The sequence below is a fragment of the Pseudophryne corroboree genome, chromosome 1 (assembly GCF_028390025.1).
Source record: "Pseudophryne corroboree isolate aPseCor3 chromosome 1, aPseCor3.hap2, whole genome shotgun sequence".
Classification (NCBI taxonomy): Eukaryota; Metazoa; Chordata; class Amphibia; order Anura; family Myobatrachidae; genus Pseudophryne; species Pseudophryne corroboree.
The window spans coordinates 1,089,656,261-1,089,660,307 of NC_086444.1; the positions used below are offsets into that span (position 1 = coordinate 1,089,656,261).

Here is a 4,047-nt window from a genome sequence, read left to right on the forward strand (position 1 = left end):
TTTGTTTTAATGAGACCACAATGAGTCAATCAGTGTGAAGAGGGCCCTTACACCAGACTAAAGCTACCACAATGGCAATTTTCAACAAATGCGGTAAATGTATCTCTCAAATGTTCATTTTCTACCTCTTTCCAAATTTCATGTGACTGTACAATATGTGAAGGGGCAAAGTGGCCAATTAAGAACAAGAGGGAGAGAAGAAAAGTGGTGATACTGCTGTTAGTGTTATTGTCAGAAGGGATGGTAAATGCCCCCCTACTACACTTGGTGTTCTCTGGGGGTCCCCCTTCCAGGTACTAACCTAGCCCTCCAACGTTTGACTTCCAAGATCAGACGAGATTAGGCATAAGCAGGGAGGTATGGTAGTAGGGGAAAATATGGCCAGTATTTCTGACCACTAATAAGAGTGCACCTGAAAGGAAGTGGGATGCGTAGAAAAAAACGTGGTTGGGGTAGGAAGAAAAAAAAGAAAGAAGAAAGAGAAGGTAGTGGATCTACTGTCAGCATTAGACAGAGGCCCTTACACCATGTCTCTGACGTCAGGTCCCTCCTCTGAATTGCGGATTAGAGTCCACTGATGGAATCTAGAAAAAAATCAGAGTAGCACGATGAAGATGAAGTTTAACGTCATATGTACCATGTACAGAAATGAAAATTACAATTCAGACAGATAGACTGATCTATAAATGGAGTTTTCCTAATAGGAAATCCTATTATGGTACACTAGTCCTGCAGGGAAATTCCTGTAGCCAATGGTAAATTATGCATTTCAAAATACGGCTCCAGGTAACAAGTGTAGCAATCTTTAAGCAAGACACATCAGAAAGTGTGTGCATGCATGCAGAATCAGGTGCGCACCTGAGGTTATTCTATCAAAAAGGAGAAAGGAATCAGCTCAAAAAACAAATTATGGTGAGATACACCTTGAATAGACAACAGGTAGCTTTAGCTCAAGTGCATAGAGAGGTAAGCAGTTGTTTTCAATGGATAACTGCACTCCAGAGTTTAGTCAAAGTGTTACTACAAGCATTAGCTGAACTGTATGTTGGTGAGGTAAAGAAGAAAAAACGTATTACTAAGTAGCAATGTATCAGAAGTGTCACGATCCGGACTACTGGACATTATTTTCTACCTTTCAGGTGTCTCCTGAGGCTGGCTCAGTGTTCCAGGGCCGGGTCTCAGTCATGTCATTAATGTCCTTACTACATATTTTCTCCTTATTAGTATGTAGGTGCCGTTACAGGGAACTCTTATATGGAATGGCGTCTCTGGCTCATCACGGCCTCCGCCGCCATTACCGGACTCTCAGCATTGGGACGGCTCTGCATAGCATTCACTGACGGTTGCGGCCTCTGCCGCCTTTGCTGCGCTCCCAGCGTGAGGACGGATCTCCTGGCGTCTCCTGTCAGCCGCTTGCCGCGATCACTATGTTAAGTGCTACGGCTCTGTGCGGCGCTTCTCACCCGCTGTAGCTTTTGGCGCCGGGAGCATACTGTGCAGTTGTGACATTCTCTGGGTTCTGCGTCCGCTGCCGCCATTACTGTGAAAGTTCCATATAGAACTAGAACTACAAGCCGGGTTTCCCTCCAAGAATCAGTATGGGCGCAGCCATGTTGGTTCTGATCATGTGATACTGTTTCTACCAATCCATAGTCCTGCTGAGCTCAGCCTGATTGTTGATCCAATCCCTGCACTGCTGAGGGTATAAAGAGACTGATCTTAGACCAGGAAATCATCAGTGCTTTGGTTGTCATCACCGAGTGTATCCTGTCTCTGCTCTCTGAGTTTCTAACTGTGTTCCAGGTATTCCAGCTCCTGAAGTCTCCATTTCTATAGAGACCTGCACCAATCACAACCCTGCGGTGCCAGTCTGACTTCATAGCAGTCCCAGTGTATTCTGCAGTCGGCAGTGCTTCATAAAACACCAGCTTCCAGCATTGGGCTTCCAGTGGTGTTCAGCTACCTATTATCATCGGTGCTCCGCCATCGGTGTTCTGGATATTTACAGTATCAAGTCATCTATTTCTCAAGTCTACGATCTCTAGCATCTACAGTACTATTCAACCTCATTATCCGTTACATCCGGATCTGCATTTCTTCACAGTTCTTCAAACATCCGTTTCATCCGGCAAAACCGTCAGTTTACAAATACCATTCATTCTGCAGTACGTTCAGCCTCTGTATTCCATCTGCTGACCAGTTCCAGCTCTCATTTATTCTACAGCACCCAGGTGTTGGTAAGGACTGACCATCTCCTTATTTCCCAAGCTAGTCTTGGGCGGATACCACACCTAGGGGAAAGTTACAACTGCTGCTGTTGTGGAACTATGTACTGTTTTTAACCATTTTCTCATATACTGTGCAACTGCTGGTGTACCACCAGAACTGTGTTTGAATAAATAAGTCTTCATTTTATCTTTGTTGTCGTGGTCACATATTCGGGCATTGGTGGTAGAAGTCCTCTATGTCTAGGAGTCTTATTCAGCCACCCAGATTCACCTTTACACCAGCCCCTGCAACTGAGGTGGCCTCACACCAACACCAGCCCTCAGTTGTGACAATAAGAAATAGTGTAGTGTTGTCTTTGCTGTACTCCATTTTCACTTTCAAACCAGTGGGTGGAGCAGATGAGATTGAAAATACCAATAGTTCCTATCCTACTCAAAACAGAAGTTCTCCCAGTTTGAGCATTAATCAGGGGTGAATTTCCCATTAGGCACATGAGGTACGTTTCTGGAGGCAGCACTTGTCAGGGGCAACACTTGAATGCTTTCCAAAACATGTTTTTTTGCTCCTATTTTAGCACTGGTGCATCCCTGCACATGCTGGAGGTACTTTTTGGCTTGTTTGGGGTGACTTTGAGCGTGTCGGTATCATCCATGTGGTCGACATGTGCTGTCGTTTGTTTGCCAAACACATTTTTTTGCTCCTACTTTAGCACTGGATGACCTTTTTGGCTTGTTTGGGGTGACTTTTGAGAGTGTCGGTATCATCTATGTGGTCGACATGTGCTGTCGTTTGTTTCCAAAACATGTTTTTTTTTGCTCCTATTTTAGCACTGGTGCATCCCTGCACATGCTGGAGGTACTTTTTGTCTTGTTTGGGGTGACTTTGAGCATGTCGGTATCATCCATGTGGTCGACATGTGCTGTCGTTTGTTTGCCAAACATGTTTTTTTGCTCCTTTTTTAGCATTGGTTGACCTCCAGCATGTGCAGGGATGCTTGTACGGGGGTTTTGGCTTGTTTGGCTGAGATATTTTTAAATTTTTAAAAATTTTTTGTGTGTTTGGTCCTGCTTGAGCACTGGGGTCCCAGCAGCATGACGTGTGGTTGCATGTAATTATGTAATGTGTGTGTTTAAATTTGTCATTTTTTTTTTCTTTTTTACAACAGAGATGTCCAGGGACAAGCGGCCCCGATCCCCCCTTTCCCCCTACCCCTCAGAAGAATTTTCCCTGCACAGCAATGAGGAGTGGGAGCCGACCCAGGAGGAGGATACGACCGACCAGGCATGCAGTGACCAGCCGCGGTTGTCAAGGGACCAAAGGGAGAAGCAAAAGAAAAAGAAAAGGCCTAGAAAGGTAAATACTGACAACACCTGCAGACACAATAGCATCCAACTTGACACACCCTAGTTAGCGCACTGCTATGCACACCTACAGGTATCTTTGCGCACTGCCAGGGATACTGACACACTCACAGGTACATACCAATCATATTAATTGCATGTTTTTTTATCCCTAAAGGCAAGAAGCCAGCCAGAGGATCAGTCGGAGGAGGAAGCCTCTGGTGAAGACGCAGGACAGAAGAAGCCGCGTGGACCCAGATACACTGAGGCGGAAAACTGTGCCCTAGTGGATGGTGTTGACAGGTTCTACGACGTTCTGTATGGACCAAGGGCACAGACCACAGCAGCTAAGACCAAGCGAAACATCTGGGATGCCATCGTGAGACAAGTCACTGCAGTATCTGGAAACCGTTGGATTACCAGAAACTGCATGAAGCGGTACAGTGATTGCCGCAGACAGACCAAGAAGAAGATGGGG

The 4,047-nt window shown here is 45.6% G+C and overlaps 1 pseudogene; it reads right to left on the reverse strand.

The window, feature by feature from the left end:
• Positions 1–252: 252 nt before the first annotated feature.
• Positions 253–371, reverse strand: LOC134948651 (5S ribosomal RNA; annotated as a pseudogene).
• Positions 372–4,047: the final 3,676 nt, after the last annotated feature.